Genomic DNA, 17,310 nt, shown 5'->3' on the forward strand with positions numbered 1-17,310 from the left:
GTTCAGAAATCGATACCAACTTTCTTAACTCAGCAAAACAAAGTCATGTACCAGGATGTTACCTGTTTATTATCAGAGACATCTGGTGTCTATCAGGACTGTAAAAGGCAGCTCAGCAAACAACCATTGCTTGAAAAGTTGGCTTGCAAGGAACATTGCTTTCTTTCTTCTCTACTGACCAGATCCCATACCATGCATTGGTGACCCTGCAAAATGTTGCTAAATGAGGATAGCCACAGATGTACTGTAAGGGAAGAGTCTTGTAGCTTCAGCACTGTCATCCTTTGGAAAAAAAACAGAAGTCAAAAGCAGAGAAATCTTCCAACAAAGATAAATTCAGCCCAACCCTCTAATGAGGACAACACTGAAACCATCCACTGCCTATCATCAGGGGCAATTCTTTCAAACAAATCACTCCAGTTTTATCATTAAAAGAGCATCACTGGAAAAAAAATAAAATAAACAGGGTGAAAGGATAAAAGTTTTGATTGCCATGGCCATAGGCTTTCTGGCAATGCCTCCTACCTCAGGAACAGACCTGCTGCAAACAGGACCTTGGAAGGAAGAAAGGGGCTCACACACTCCAGGCAGGAAGCCATCCTGAAAATGTCCTGGGTTAATGTGCTCATGTTAAACCAACAAGAGCTCCAGGATAAATGTTCAGTGCATAGAATGCTCTGGAGTCCCAAATTCCTGTCACTAAGGGGCTCTACAGAGGACAACTGCTGGTTCCCTCCTTCCATTGCTGGGTTAATAGAGTCCACAGGGGTAAAACAGCACTGCTCTTCTCTTTGCTCAAGGCAGTCCCCCACTAAGAAAAATTAAAAATATCCTTCTTTCTTGTTTACTTAGGAGCAATTTCCTCTAATTTGGCTACCAGTATCAGTCCCAAAGGTTTCCTATACTGAAGAATGGCATCACACAAAACAAATGTGGCTTTTTGTCTCAGGATGCAAGAGTTTTTAGTGTTACTTGTATGGGGGACTGACTGCAAAGCTAACAATCATTTGAAGACTTTTCAGTGCTTTAAAAAGGGATTTAAATTTACATGAAGTGCTTAGACAATTGCTTCCCTTGAGTTCTAAAGGAAATAAGAAAGATTACCCTCAAGTCAGAGGTTCTCCTCATCAAGAGACTCTTACAGTCTCTGTGTCCTGCTAAAACAATAAACTGAAAAAATAAACTGAACTAAAATAGTGGCTGGAGCATACCTGTGGTCAGGTTATTATCTGAGAACTGCAGAAGAGCAGAGGTTGGGAGGCATCACCAGGGGATCTTGCAAGACCTGGTAAGTAAAGCCAAAGAGAAAAGCTCAACATTCACAGCTGTAAAAATGAAACAGGAATAATTAGTAAATCGTTCTCATGTTCAATGATTTTGTAATTACTCCTGCTGAAGGTTTTGTCAGCTTTCTTTAAGGGCTGGAAGTCTCAAGACTGCAAAAAAAGCAAAATAAATTTTAGCAGTGCTCTTTCTGTTGGTACATGGGCAGTTCCTACACAGGCTATGGCCACCTAATTTCAGATAGTAAGAAACTACTTTGGTGCTACAATTTCCTGTAAAAGAGGCCTACAAGAATATCTGAGAATCATCAGCAAAGCTTAATTTTGGTATCTGGGGAGTAGCAGAATAATCAGGGCTAGGAGAATTAGCAGAGCTAGAACTAGAGACAAAATTGCTTTTAAAGTACTTGTAGTGCCTCACCACTTCAATCAGGACCCTGTCTGGCTAAGTTATGTACTTTTCAAAAAATAACAGAGAAGGCAGTCCCTGTGGCCAAAAGCTTGCAGCCTGAGCAAAAGCATCAGTTGCCATCAGGGCAATCCCATGGGGAAGAATCAGTCATCTCTTCTCTAAGGATTTGTTACTTTGAAAATAGCAACAAATAATGGATAAAATTAGTCAAAGTAATTTATTTGGGATTTTCAAAAGCCTTTTGTCAGGTTCTCTAGAGGACATTAAATTTAGCAGTCTTGCAAGAAGAGGTAAAATAGCAGAAATAAATGATTTACTTTAATCACTGAAAAAAAACCCAAACCAACAAAGCACTTGGGAGTTGCAAGATTTCCATGCTCAGACAGAAACATATAGACTTAATTTTTTGGACTAGGGGAGGAGCAGTAATGTAGCAAAGTTTGCCAATTATTTGGATAAGTTTAGATGAAAGAAGACTCATTTAAGCAATTTCAAAGGAATCCAACAAAGCTGTGTGAAAGGGAGGGATCCTGGCTCACAGTCAGGTGCCCAAACTGCAGTAAAGAGTTTGAGCTATTCAGACACATTCCTGATTCCTCTTCTGTAAACACCACACAAAAAGAGTCATAGTTTGGGTAAAAGAAGGTTAGGGGAAACATTTGTTGTGACTCTTTCTTCCTAAAGCTGCATATTGAGACAAAGAAGAAAAATCCACAGAAAAAAAAATCACAACAGAAGTAGGGTTATCACCTAAACTGAGAAGCCTCACAGGCTTAGCCACATCTCAGACTTTTGCTTTCAAAACATGTATGAATGAAGGATACTGCTCAGAAATCTGACAGAAGGAGAATTATGTATGCAAAATTTGGTCTGGCTCCAGGGAACTCTCAACACCAAGTCATCCTTTCTCTCAGTACTGAAAAGCACCTTTCCATCCAGCCAGTCCTGGTTATATCTGAATGGCCTGCAGGGAGGACAAACCACTGTGTTTTCCATTCTGGTGTAAAATTGCTCTGAGTGGGTTATCCAGATGGCTTTTTTGCTCAATGTACTTGCTAGGCTATTTAGCTGGGGTGTCAATACTACACACCACACAGTGATGGTCAACATTTTAAATCATAATTGCAGCTATTGCCTGCCTGTAAGTAGATCATGATAACCTTTCAACTGTATGAATGAATAATTTGTCATATCTTTGATATCCTTGGATCTAGCTCAGGGGTGCATTTGTCACTAATTGAATCCTCTCAAGGTTAGTGAAACAGAACTATAAAAAAGTATCTTTACTTCAGGAAGGGGTCAGGAATTTATCTGCACAGATCAAAGTGTAGGCTGAGCTCCTAACATCAGATAATCAATGGCCTTGTTAGGGGGGGCACAGGCATGTTATCACCGGCATGTTTACTGATTAATTGATACTATACCTTGTTGAATAAAATATATTGAACCAATTACTTTAAGTTAGCAAAACTAAGCCTGATAGAGAGTATCAAGACATAAAATACATAGAGAACTGGTGAGCCACAGACTTCTAATAGTTCTGAACAATCAAAATCCAGTACTTTTCAAGGGTTAGGTTTTTGTACTTTTCCATCAAAGTAGCCAGGCTGTGGAAGATGGAGGAATTTTCTACACTGGATACTCGAAAAAATCTGTTTGCCATTCCTCTGCTGCCATCTGCCCTTGAAAATGTATATGTGCAGCCAGATTTGTCCTACCTTTACAAAGTCTGAAAGGGGTAAAGCCAATGACTAAACCCAACAAATGGCCCTAAAAACAAGTAGCTGAGTTCATTCCTATTTTATTTAAGACATTTTTGGAAAAAATAAAAAAAAGATATGGTAAGATCAAAGTAGAAAATAGATGATGACTTGAACCATTACTCATTACAAGGAAACTCCTTAAATAAGAAAATAATTGCAGGAATGTAATTCCTATAATGGTATCTCTTTAAAAGCACATGAAGCATGTTTGATTCAGTGGGTATACAGAGAAATTTTGATCTGATGAAAGCTGACAGTAACAAACAGTCAGTAAAAGGTATGTTAATTTTCTCCATGACTTTTTTGTCATCTTCAGTCTGTAGCCTGTTTGGGTTGTGCTCAGGCTTCATGAGATGCATTTATAAGAAATCCAGTCTCCTTTTTTTTTTCTTTCAGTCAAAAGAAGCATATTGAGTCAGATCTTCTCTTGCAATGTATTTCTCTCTATGTACTCCACCAAGTATGAATACTCTAAAATCTCACCAGTTTCCCCCAGCCATGGAACCACAGTCCAATCAAGCATGGATGGAGCATCTTCATTGCTAAACAGCTCTGCCACTGCAGGTGGTGGTGGGGCAGGAAAGGCCACAGTCAGTTTCATGCTGTGGGTCTGATGAGGACCCCACTCATTCACATCTAAGACATGAGACCTTTCCCTTCCACTCTGAAAAAAAATACGAAAAAACAAAAAGAAAACCAAAAAAAATGGAGCTGGGGGTAAGGGATGAAAAGATTTTTTTTTATAGGTTTTTTCAAAGCATAAATTAACTTTTTCAGAGAGGTGTGACTTTTAACCATTCATTCAAGTAGCAGTAGATGGGGTAAAAAAAAATATTTATGGTCTTGAGATAATACTAAACCCTGACATGTGCACCCCTCTACTCCTTTCTCAGATAACAGCAAAGTGGTGAGAACAGTGTTTGCCACTCACCCCATGTAAGATGCTCTTTCTTTCAACTGGAAAAACCACTGGAATCTTAAAATCAGACATCACTGAGTGATGTCCCCAATGGCAGGTTTCATGTTGTGTGATGGGGTTGGTTTGTATTCAGTTACCAACCCCTCCTTTTTTAACCTCTCTCTTTTTTAAACCTCTCCTTATTTAGAGATCTTTTGAAGTCACATTCTAAATGAAGACCAATGATAGAAATAAAATCAGCCGAAAATTCAAAGCATTTACAAACCAACAAGTGATAAATGTTAACAGATAAATCTTTTTAGGAACAAAATGCATTCAGGCCCTTTGTAGTGCTGTGGCATAGAGTGATATAAAGCATAAGGTGCTACATCTGTCTTCTACATCATGAAAACAACAGGCCAGTTGTGTCCTTTGGGACAGTTTTCTCCTTCCTTGCATTCAGTCACACTGAAATTGAAGAGGAATAGTTTAATGCCAAGTTGCTAAAGCAGACAAATCCCTAAAGCAGTAAGATGTTGAGGGAAGTCAGGACTAAAGCCAAAACAACTCATAATCATAGCTAAGAGTTTCTATTGTGTATTTTCAGCATTCTTCCTTGGTATAAGCCAGTGTAGCTTTTAAAAAATATTATGGCCCAACCTGCTGCCATTTTCTTAAATAGAGGAGTGTCCATTGGAGATGACAAGCCTTCAAGACAGTCTTCAATGTATCTGAGACTCCACAGGACATCAAGGACATGTGGGGCTGAACAGGTCTGCAGTGCCCTGTGCATCTCTGGTACCCACAGGCAGCACAGGCTGTCAGCCAGCTACTGGGAGAGAGGACAAAAAAATGCTTAAAAATACTACTTCCCCAAACAGATCAGACCCAGCTACTAGGGAGGCAAGTTAGAGCTGAATGTACAAGTGTTGAGAAGCACAAATCTTAAAAAGAGTGGCTCAGGGCCTTCATCCTGGAGAAAAGGACCATGAGGGGACATTTCTCATGCTCTACATCTACCAGAAAGGATGCTGGAGCAAAGGGAGAGGACACTTTTCTCGCAAGGAACAACTGACAGAACGAGAGGATATGGCCTCAAGTTGTGCTGTGGGAGGTTCTGATTTGATATCAGAAAAAAAATTTCTTTACTGAAAGGTTTGTCTGGAACAGGCTGCTCTGGATTCACCACCCCTGGAGGGATTTAAAAGCCGTGTGGTTGCAGTGCTAAACCATGGGTAGTTATGGTTTAGTGATGGGTTTGGTAGTGCTGGGTTAGTGGTTGGATTTGACAATTTTAAAGGTCTTTTCCAATCAAAATGATTCTGTAATTCTATGCTTCTGCTTTCTATACCAATGGTAAAATATCTTTTCCCTTTGTGCAAGTGCAATGTGTTATTCACCTGTATCTCCTGCTCCATATTGACTTTTCAGTCTGACTTCAAGAAGATACCTTATAACTAGAAAATAGGCTGACATATTCAATGTCCAATGTAAAAACTGCTACTCCTAGATGACTTAGCAGGTTTATTTCTTTTATGCTTATTTCCTTGGTTTTCCTTATTCTACAGGATAAGCAAAACAAAATAGCATAATTTTTCCTTAACTGAAACATCAAAGAGGAAATGTACCTTTCTTCTGATTATACATCTCCTCCATGAGCATTGCAGCATGTTGCCAAAAAAAAAGAAGGGATAAGAAATAATTCTGTTCAAAGATACTCTGATAAAAATCCAACAAAATAAACTAACATGTCAGATACTTATCCACCTACTGCTGCCAAGAGCTACATTGCCAAAAGACTGATGGAAGATTAAAAAAAAACCCACCTTCTTATCCAGAAAATACATGCCAGTGTTTTTGCACCATCTGTCATGCAAATTCCGAGTTGCCCAGCTGAAGATGGGCTGCTGTTGATCCATCTGCAGAACATGCCCCAGACCAATTTCCTCACTTACAGTGAATTTGGAAGACTGTTCAGTAGAAGATATCTGAAAAACAACTTGGCATTTTCCCCATCCTGTCCAGTGTTTTCATTTTTCTCCATTTTTTGCAGAGATCCTCCATACAAATGCATATATTCATTCCCTGCCTTTCTCAATATGCCAGCCTCTAGTTTATCCTTGATGGAGATATGAGTTGAATGATTAATTGGACAATTTTGTTTTATCTAGACTTTGATATTTTCCTTCCAGTATTTATTTACCACCAATCTTTGTTTTGTCTTCCTCCTGAACAGACAAATGCAATTCTACTATATTTTGATGGTGGGAATGGGAAAGGAATTTTAAACTAAAAGGAATTTTAAATTAAGTGAGAAAGAATTTTAAATTCACTGTTTAGGCTTCCTGAGGAGACTGTTCAAACACCCCACTAATGGATTCCTTTAAATCCTACAAGTTAAAAACCAATTACCTCTCCAGGGAGGTTCCAGGTGCCACCACCTGATGCTTGGTAGAGAAATGTACAGGACATTTCCTTTGCTGTTCCCCATGGCTGTCAGATAGTTTCAACCAAAGCAATCAGCAGTGTCTTTGCTCTGCTCTCTACAGCACAGGTTAAGGGACATAATATGTGAAAATCTCTATTAATACCAAGATTAAAATAAAAGAAAAAGAAAACAACCCCCCCACACTTTTTAAAGATGTAATTTTGATACCATTTCAAAGAGCTACACAAGCCTCAGGTGATTACAGTTGACCAAAACATGAGGGCTTCAAGTGGTAGTCTAAGAACAAGTTAAACTAAAAAAATATAAACTGTGATCCTACTAGAAGGCTGCTCCAGTAGCAGGCTGACCTTACTGGCCAATAACAACTAATTTTTATTTATTTTTTTTAGTCAGAATAAGGTACCAGATGGGGAAACCAACCAATATTCATCATCATGTGCATACCTAGAAATGGTGTATCTATAATGTGAAAAAATAACGTACCATATGTGCTCAAAAAATTAACGAAAATAAAATGCAGCTAATTTGCTTCATTTTCATTTAACTGGTCTCCTCCTCTGAGCTGTAATTTGCAGGCACTGAAGGTGAAACTCAAACTGCTAATCTTAATCATTGTTATGTATATACAAAGATTTATGATTAGACAAATTCTCATAGAAACAAAGCTGATAATTTACAAAAGTATAATGATACAATGAGCAGAGCATTAAGTATTATGAATAGGGAAATAATTCAGTTATAACAAAGAACTGCATATTGTAACTCCTTGCTTATGTTCTTTGTAACCTGTTTGAAATGGGGTTTGGGGACAAACACAAACAAATCTGGTGACTTGACAGGGGCTTAATCATAGAATCATCGAGGTTGGAAGGGACCTCTGAGATCATCAAGTCCAACCCTTGATCCACTCCCCCTGCAGTTCCCAGCCCATGGCACTGAGTGCCATATCCAGTCTCTTTTTAAATATCTCCAGACACGGAGAATCCACTACTTCCCTGGGCAGCCCATTCCAATGGCTGATCACTCTCTCCGTAAAGAAATTCTCTCTAATATCCAACCTAAACCTCCCCTGGCACAACTTTAAGACTGTGCCCTCTTGTCTTGCTGAGAGTTGCCTGGGAAAAGAGACCAACCCCCCCCTGGCTCCAACCTCCTTTCAGGGAGTTGTAGAGAGTGATGAGGTCTCCTCTGAGCCTCCTCTTCTCCAGGCTGAACACCCCCAGCTCCCTCAGCCTCTCCTCACCTAATCCTGCAAAGGTAGAAATCCTGGAGTGAAAATAATTAATGTGAATCTGTCCATAAATACAGCCAGAGTGAAAACTGGAACAATGGGAAGGATGAGATATCTGAATGCTCTTATTTTAAAGCACAAGAGTGAACCATGCTCAGTCTCACCCCACAGTGACCATGACTATACATTTCAGGTAGAGACCTCAGTTCTGCACTGGGGCTGGGTTGCATGGCACATCTTCCTGCTCTGGCCCCACAGAAAAGCACTGGCAATGAGATATTTTGCTAGCAAACAAATCTGCCCCAGGCCAATCACCTGGGGTCAGACACCCAACCCACTGCAGCCTCAGAGACAGAGCAGAAACTCAGGGGGGGACCTTGCCTCTCCTCTACTCATCCGCTATTCCAGAAAGGATTTTAATCACACTGGCAGGTTTCCTGAGGATTATCTAAAGAGGTTATCAAGCTGACCATCTCAGACAGGCAGGGCAAGGGACTTGCTGCTCTCCACCTCCAATGAGCTGTGGTTAATGCAGCATCTGCCCTGTCTGTCTTCTGCCTGCCCATGTATTAACACACAGCTTTGTGCTGCTTCCCGAGTCTCTCATGCATATAATAAAGAGAGTTCCAACTCACTGGAACCTCCTGCAGCAGCTTGATATTAGAAGTTGTTTTCCCGTGGCTGCTCATTTGGAAGTTCTGCTTTGGCAGGACAGCAGAAGTAACCACAGCTGAAGACACACACTTGGAAATCAGTGGTGTTCCAAGGAGATCCCACTGGGGCTGCAAGCAGAGCAAAGGGGATGAGGAGCAGCCTGCCATCAGCTGCCCACCTGCCCTCTCAGACAGGGAGTAAGAAGGGTGGAGGTGGTACCCCAAACAAAGGATGAGAGCTGTTTTTCTAGTGGTTTCTAATTTTTCTGCCACTTGACAGCAGAAAACAAGGGAAAGCTCTTTTGTTTTCTCTGCCCTGTAATCAGAAGCTGCCTTTTGTTTGGTACCTGTGAAGTCAGAAAGCTTCTGGTGGTGAGTTTTACTTGGAACAAGAACATTTATCCTGTTCATTATCTGCAATCTTGAAATAAACTGCTCTCTCCTGAGCTGGGTAGAAACTGTAAATGACACCTTTCTGACAGTCAGACCATTTCTAAAGCTCCTCCATCGTGTTTTTTTGCTCCACTATCAAAAAAAAAAAAAAAAAAAAAGAATATTATGCTGTGTGTTCTACTTAGCAGGGAAACTAATGGCATCTCACACGTTTATTTAGACACGCAAGAGGACTTGTAAGAAGGTGACTGTTTAAGCGATCTCTTTTCTACAGGTTATTGTGATTGAAATTAGTGACTAGATTCGAAAGATAGAGAAGGAGGCTGAAACAGAATGTCTGGAAGACACACAGAACATTCTTCCATCAGCTTTTTCCTTAGGGCAACCAAAGCTACAAAACTGAGAAAAACACCCACTGCAACAGGAAAAAAAAATGTGTTTGGGAAAAAAAAAAAAAAAGGGTGCTAGCCTGATTTTTTCCTACTTGTTTAAAATTGCAGCAGAAGCATCGCAATGTATAGATGTGAAATGAAACCTCCTATGTCTGCCAAGTACAAAATTAGACAAATGTTCACACCTCAGTTAGAATGGGCAGTGTCACTGCCTCCTTTCTGACTGCATTTTAAAGAGAAAGGAAAAAGCCTCATTAAGTTCTCCTGGAGAAAAATGGATGAGGAGCCCATGCCCCATGACCACTTCAGGCATTCCTGGCCAGCACACCAGTGGTGTCTGCTGTGATGCTGGTGTGTATTTTCACTGAATAAGAAAGATATTTCAGCCATAGGATTCAGGACCCTAAAACCAACTCCAGCCACACCTGACTTTTTATTTAAATCCTTTATGGTTTCAGACCTCTGGTCTCAGGCTAAAAGAAGGCTGGCTCAGCCAATTAGCTATTGCCACATAGCTTAAGGGGGAAAAGAGATGGATATATCCTCATACTGATCCCAAAGATCAGCTTAGCACATAGCTGTTTTGGAAAGTTATCCCAGACCTCTGTGTGGGGTTATTACTCTCTGTAGAAGTAACTCTCCCAGCCTCTGCTGCTTCTCTTCCTCTACAGTAAGTCAAACAAATCTCCTCTCCAGGTGGTTAAACAGAAACAAATGGCAATACTATTCCCCCTTAGCTGTAATCTACCATCTTCTTCCCAGCAGCCTATGAGAGCCAAAGTAAAAATCCATAAGAGTAAATTCAGTGCAAATAAACCAAAGCAAAAAAGCCATAAATAACAAGTGGGATGCCCAGAAGGTTGGTGCTGCTGCAGGCAGGAGCAGCCCAGCTCCCCCACTCCCTCCAAGCTCCAGCAGCCCCACTGCCTCTTCATCTTCCTCCTCCTCTCCTCAGGACACAGCTGCCAAGCAAACTGTGCTGCTGGCAACCTTCAACACTTCTCATAAAGTAATTGATGGAAGCTTTCCCTCTGCAGAGTCATGTGGGGAAAGCATCCAGTTCTGCTTCTAAATGAAACATAGGACCACGTCTTGATTCCAGTGTTTCTTTCTGGCTTCACCTCTGGCTCGGTGCTGTGTGACTGGATACAGTCACCAGAACCATTTCTTTTGTGATCTTGCACCCACAGTAACCAAAAGCACAGCAAGAGGAGTGAAAAAACCTCCCTGTGGCTATGGATTCTTGCCTGTGGTCACAGCAAAATTCATCGGGGATCCAATCTGAAAAATATCCTCAGATCAACAATCTTTGCATTGCAAATATCATGTTCATATGGATTTATCAAAGCTTCTAAAGCAGCAGCCTTTTCACTAGGGCTGCTTGTTAAAGGATATGGTCAGGGGTTCCTTGTGTACAGTTTAAAGGAAAGTGAACATTGCTGAAGCCATTGCAGAGTCTGCTCTCCAGTCAGGGCTATCATCACCTAAAAGCTTTTCAAGCTAAAATAAAAGTGTCTTGGAAGGTGTTGCAAGATTGCTGTGAAAAGGCAGCTTGAAAATAGATTCTAGCTGAAAGAAAAATCTCTCCTGGGAAACTTTCATCTACTGATCTCAAACAAATCCAGAGAGTTTGCTTTCGATGCCTGCTGAGCTTTTAAAGGCATTGTAGGTGTTAATGATCCCCATCTCACACAAACATGCTGAAGTTGCAAAATGAACTTGGACTACTCTCTGACTACCATCAGAGTCATTCCTACTACAGGAAAAAAGTGGGTACAGGTCCTCACTAAAAATAAATCCCAGTTGCAGCTGCACAAATGGTGAGGTGTCTTTTAATGCCCTCCCCTCCTGCCCCTACCAGTTCTGCAGCACAGGCAAAGTTTCAGGATTTTCCAGCCCCAAATTTCTATTTACTGCCCAAAAACTCCATCCAGTCCAATGTTCTTCTCTAATCATCTTGGAGCTACTTTTTAGGAACTGTGTTTCTTCCTTCTCATTCATTCACTCAATACTTGATTGCACTTTCAACAATTTCTTCCCACCCTGGTCCACTTTTCCTTTGCCACAATTCCCACCTAAGCCAACCAACCTCCCCTTCTACACCTCACCTGCTAAGTTCCTTTCTTGCTACAGTCCCAAGTGCTCCAAATCAGCTGCTGAATGTCCCCAGTGCTGCTGCTGGTGACAGGTTCTCATCACCAATGGCCACTGCAGAGACCAGACCTACCCTCTGTCCACTGCCTGGATCTCCTTTGGAAAGCTTCAGATGTACCTTGAAGGATGAAAAAGATGGTAAAAAGCCAGATGGGCCCCTATTTTTTTGCCCAGTTTCTCCATGTGCTTTTTATTCAGTCTCACCACATGTTGCTCAGCCCTGAGCTGAGGCAAACTGTTCAACAACAGGAGCTCTTCAAGGAGCTCGCATCAGGGCAAAAGCCACCCAACTCTAACACAGCTGAACAAGAAAACCACTTCTCAACCAATTAATTTCCCAATCCCCTCCAAGTTAGTTCATTTCATGTGTGTTTGACACCTTCTTCTCCTCTGCAGAAGGTATAAAAGAGGAGAAAAAAGGAAAGAAGCATTTTGTTCTAACTTCAACTCAGTAAATGTCACTTATTGAGTGGAATATAATCGTAAAGGAACATGTTAGAAATGTAGACGTGGTTCATTGCTGGGCTGCAGGTTTAGATCTCATTGCTGCCATGCACATGGTCCTCTTCTGCTGCCTCAGGTCACAGGTGGCTTCAGCACAGTGATTTTTGGTCCTCTGTGACTTTTTGGTACTCTCTTTATAGACAAGGCTCTGGGAAATATGAAAGTAAAACTGCTGACATTTAGTTCTTCCTATTCATATACTTTTTGCCAGGGAAAAAAAATAAATAGTGTGTGGGTTAATTACTAATCAGACACAAAAGTTTTCCTTACCCACACAGAGCTTCACCTTATCCCATTTGTACTCGATCAACAGAAATACATTTATTGTTTGTTTTCCTATACAAATAACAAGGAAAAGTTAATGATTCTGTATTGGTCCAAAGTGATGTTTTGCATTTCTTCCACTCTACAAAAAAGCTGCAATAAAACTCCATCACAATCTGGTTTGGGCTGAACAAAACATTTTATTCCCATAGTTTTTTAACTTGTGACAGCCTGTGAGAATGAATGCAGTAGCATTAGGGTTTTTCTTAGGTGTAGATTCCCCAGGCACAATGCCCTCAGCTTTACAAAATACACACCAAGTTCATTCTCCAAATAAGCTGAGATTCATTAATTAGCCCCACACTCAATGTAAAGTCACATCCAAAAGCTACAAATTGAAGAAGAATATCCCTTGAGAAAGAGTCAAGAAAAACACATGTGCCAACAGCCTCAGCAGAAGGCTGCATGTACAGGAATGAGAAGGAAAAAAAGATCATGAAGAGCAGCATAGGGCTAGCACAGGTGGTCTGTGGTTTTTAATGTGTCCAGTAGAAATTTATCCAGCATGATGTCAGTAGTAATATGTAGCTTACTACTAGGCAAAGTCTCTGGTGTAATCAGCATTCCTGTCTAGAAAAGTTTAACTAGAAAAGCTATTTAGAAAGTGTTTTCCCTTTTACTCCCAAAATCCTTAAATTTTTAACCTGAAAAGAAGTGATTTCTTAACAAAAGTCCAAATTTCCTGCAGGAGAGAGATTGTTCCCATAGGCCATACCTGTTAATTAAAACCCTTGTTTCTCCCTAAGAAAAAACAACAGGTTTGACCTTAAGTTGATTACCAGCCTTTAAAGGTCTGTACCTGTCATAGCTTCAAGAGGAGAGGAATTGGAATAGGAAAGGTGGTCTCTTCCCTCTTCACTAGTTAGAAGGGAAAAACTGCTAACAGGAATTACTGCATTGTTCCTTTTCTCTCCCTCATCACTTTGCTTTCATTGAGTGTACACATAAACTGAGCTCTGATAAAAGGACCTCAGAAGTCATTGGGTAGCAAGTGAAGCAGCACAAAAACCCACAAGCTTTTTAATGAGCTCAGGAGGTCAAAATGTGCTGACCCAGCACCTTTTTGCCCATCTCTCCCTGATGGCGATGGGCAGGAGGCCAGCACTGGTGTCTGAGCTGCAGCATCTCCCCCTGTCACAGTGTGCCTGGCCTAGACATTGGTTCCTCTTCCAAAGGCACCACCATCCTCCCTGACCTGTGAGGTCTTCAATGGAACCAGAGGAACTGTGGGCTTTTCTCTATTTTTTTTTTTTTAAATTTGGTTTATTTTATATAAAAAAAAATCTTTCTGAAGTGATTTATAAGTATTTATAATAACTTCTCCCAAAGTTGGGTACCACATTTCATTTAGCTTTGAGATATAGAAAGAGATTGTTTACTCTTTTTCATTTGAATCAAATATGCACTGTTTCTATAGCAACTCCAACACTTCATAGCTCTAACTGTTGCACAGACAGAGTGTTTAACCCTTTGAAGTCTACAGATCTGAATATTTCAGAATCAATACCAAAATAATGACCCTTCATCATATTGCCAGACTGCAGCTAACAACGGATGGTGTTTTGTTTCATTTTGTGAAAAATACCCTGCCCAAGTATGTGGCTTAGTAACAGTTGTGAACAGGAGAGGTGAGGAGTCATTAGTATGCTGGAATTTATGACTAGGATGATGCACCAGTGGAAAAAAAATGTTTCTACATTGAGAGCTTGCAGTGCTAGACTCCTACATCTAAGAATTTAACTTAAAATGGGTGGAATCCTTAACAACAAGTACAAACCCCCTCAGGATAATTTTATTTTTAGAATAACTTTATATAACACAAATCCCAGGATGGAAACTGCAATACCTGGCAGTACTGACCTCACACTTTATTCATCCATCTACCTGGCATTCATATCTTCACATCAGCATCTTCATGAACCAACCTCTTTTCTTATTTCTCCTACCTTGAATCACACAACCTCTTTCTTTCAAAGCTGGACCTGAAGCAGCTCATGGTACACTCCACTTCCCTCTGGTTAAACCTCTTACCTCCACAGCTGGGTAGTACAAGTGTAGATAACATTGGAAAAAAAATATCTAAATAATTTTAGCCTTCAGGATGGTTGTGTTCTGCATTTAAGTGCTGTGACTAAACAAATGGTTCAAATATGCAGTATCATTCCATAGCTGGTGATGAAAAATTCAAGACAATCAATCTGAGACTTACGGTGCTGTCTTCACAGCAAGAATTACCTGCTCTAGAAATCAGATTCATTACCATCCTTGATTTAAAATTGAGGGTCCGATGAGGTGGGAAATCTGCAGTGTTTCTGTACTTATTGCTTTATGACTTCAGGAGCAAAAGTTTCCATCTTTTCAGGCTTCATTACACTGCACGAATTGGCAATATCTTTTGTGAAGCATCACTAGAAAAATAAAGTTTCAGTAAGAAGAACACAAAGTGGAAAGAAGAATTAAGAAAATTTTAAAAGAACAAAAGCAATTCATGAGTTAAAGTATCCTATTTTTAAAGTGAGTCACGAAGAGCCCTTTTATTTCTGAGCTAAGCTAAATGTCTGTGTGGAAATACTTGAAAATAGAGGGGTGTGTTTTGCAGGATATTTTTTGCAAAGCAGATTTCAAAAAGTCAATGTTAATATCTTGCCACATGTGCTGGCGAGTTCTTTATTGCATCCAGATCTAGAACTCAGAAGAGTTTTTGATCTTACCAACAAACCAATTCAGTGCATGGCTACAATGTCAGGAAGGAAAACATCATTAAAAACCTATGTGGATTACAAATGTTATGTAGCCAATTTCCACTGTGTTAATGTGACACTTCCAACTAGCACTGCAGGTTGCAGATTTACATAGTTGGCATCTAGGTAGGTTCTCAGCAGCAGAAACTCATTGTGGTCCTCAGCACAGATTTACCAGGGTCTGGTGTCACAGACTACAACTCTACCATCAGTCCTCTTTATGATTCTATCCTTTTGAAGGCACAGTTCTGTTGATTAGTCCCAGGATTCATTGGTTTAAAGCTAAACAAGGTTGAGTCCACCTGGGATGCCCCCATTTATCTGTTTGTCACCCACATGCCTGCATCCCAATGCCCACCATACACAAGTCAAGAACATCATATTGATTCCTTCTCCCATCAAGAGGTAGCTTCAAGAGACTGGTCAAATCACAACTGGAATATTAAGAACAGGACAACATATTTTCCTGGAAGAAACTGACAACTTTGTGATGAAAGAGCATTAATTTTGCTGTTGTGTGAGAGAAAATTCTGAAGAAACCAGCAAGGCAACTGTCCCTACCAAACTGTATATCAAAGAGCTAAGGAAGCTTATGCATCTTTTCTATGAAGTTTGAAGATGTTTCCATGAGATTATTTTTTCTTTATGTCTACCAGAAGCCATAATATATATTGGCCTAGTTTTTACTTATATGGAGCAAGCCATACTCTATCTCTAAATGATTTCAGACAAATTTCAGTGACCATAGCACTAAGGAAGCCTTCATCTTTCTCAGAGCAGGGCAGTTTCAAATATTGGTTTGGGGAAATGAATTATGTCTTTTGTTCTTCAAAATCATTGCAGAGAACTTCATTACTAGGGTCAAGGAAGATTAAAAAAACCCCAAAACAGTGACTGTATGCACACTAGATATGTGATCCATCCTCTCAGATACATTGCTCCATTCTGTGCTCTTCAAGCTACAAATCAGACAGATTTCAAATATACATATATGTTCTCTATAGGAAGTGTGTGTTTTTAAACACATTATGTTTCAAAAATAAAAGAATGAAGGGGATGAGAACTGACATGCAATACAAATAAAGGAAAAGCAACCCCTCCATAGCAGTCTGAATATATATGCAGCAAGAATATACCATCAGAGCTGATTAATTGGCAGAAAAATCTCTCACTAGGAATCACATCACCAGTTGCCAGATTTCCCCAAGACTTTATTTTCCACTGTTCAGGCTGAGAAAGTGTTGAAACATATAAATTGCACTTAGGAGAAGGGCTCAGTACATCAGTGACTGACCCTGCAGATTGCAATGCTGAGCCCGTGGCCAGGCACTGCCACGAATGTGAGGATTCAATCAGTGCTGAACAGAAAGATTCTGGAGTGTGATTGCAGCAGGCAGGGGTCATGATGAGAAACAGTGGTTGTTCACCCAGGAGAAATCTGAGAAGAGCTTCCTGTCCAAGCTTCATACCTGAAACCATCTTATTAGCATTCACAGGGAAATCTTGCAGGGAAAAGGGGAGAAAATGAAAGTAAAATGAATGTGTAAATAGCTGGAAAGCCCACCAATGTATGCATTTTTATGGAGTAAAGGTGATGCTGCATGTGGATCTGCATGTGCAGATGTATTTGTCTGGCATTCTTCACTTTCATTGCTAGCAAAGAAACCAGTGCAAGACAAATAAAATGTCAGAGCTACAAATCAAGAGGATATTACTATCAGAGTTCCTTAAAAAAAAAACAAAACAAAACAAAGAAAAAAATCACAAACTAAACAAACAAACAAAAAGAACCCTCCACAACAAAAGGTCAACACACAATCAGGCAATAGTCACAAGGTTAATACAGGCAAGATAAAATTGGTTCCCACACTGAAAATACTCCTAGATGCTGTGACCCATAAAAATGGTAACAGGAATATGAAATGAAGCCATCAATTCATAGTCATATGGAAGGCAAAGTAGCTTATTAAGGTATCTGTCCCTAAGTGGTTTTTCAGAGTGGAAATTTAACTGAACCAAAGAATATAAAAAATATTAGATATGTTGATTATCTAATGTGATCTTTTTAGGGTAGGCTTGATTGTAAGGTTTATTTCCATCACGTGTAAGACAT

The sequence above is a fragment of the Calypte anna genome, chromosome 8 (assembly GCF_003957555.1).
Source record: "Calypte anna isolate BGI_N300 chromosome 8, bCalAnn1_v1.p, whole genome shotgun sequence".
Classification (NCBI taxonomy): Eukaryota; Metazoa; Chordata; class Aves; order Apodiformes; family Trochilidae; genus Calypte; species Calypte anna.